This window comes from Myotis brandtii, unplaced genomic scaffold (genome assembly GCF_000412655.1).
Source record: "Myotis brandtii unplaced genomic scaffold, ASM41265v1 scaffold698, whole genome shotgun sequence".
Taxonomy (NCBI): Eukaryota; Metazoa; Chordata; class Mammalia; order Chiroptera; family Vespertilionidae; genus Myotis; species Myotis brandtii.
In genome coordinates this window covers 198244-198622 of record NW_005370731.1, presented here as the reverse complement: position 1 = coordinate 198622, position 379 = coordinate 198244, and the positions used below count along the sequence as shown (strand labels likewise).

Genomic DNA, 379 nt, shown 5'->3' with positions numbered 1-379 from the left:
GCGGCTCAGGACCCAGCATATGAAGAGGATCGGTCCTGGCCGGGTAGATGGCGGTTCCATCCCGGGTCAGGGCACCTGCAAGAACCAACCAATAAATGGGCATGAATAGATGAAACAACAAATCTCTAATCTCTCTCTCCTCTCTCTCTCTCTCTCTCTCATCAATTAAGAAAAAAAAAAAGAGCTACTAGCCTCAGAAAATCAGCGAAATCAGCGGCAGAAGCGAAGCGGGGAGAAGAAATTTTGGGTCTCGGCAGCCGCCGTAGAAGCAGCGCGCGGTTTCCATGGCAACAGTAGGAAGCCCGGGAGGTTTGCGGGCTGTGCAGCCCCCGCGGCCCTTTGTGCCCAACGCGGCGCGGAATCCGTGAACGGTCCGCGG

The 379-nt window shown here is 55.7% G+C and overlaps 1 protein-coding gene across 1 annotated transcript in view; it reads left to right on the top strand.

Moving 5' to 3' along the window:
* Positions 1–38: 38 nt before the first annotated feature.
* Positions 39–379, top strand: part of LOC106724045 (keratin-associated protein 10-2-like) — a 6701-nt gene continuing 6360 nt past the window's right edge. The window contains exon 1 of the mRNA XM_014529862.1: positions 39–379. The gene's annotated coding sequence lies outside the window, so the exon portion shown is untranslated.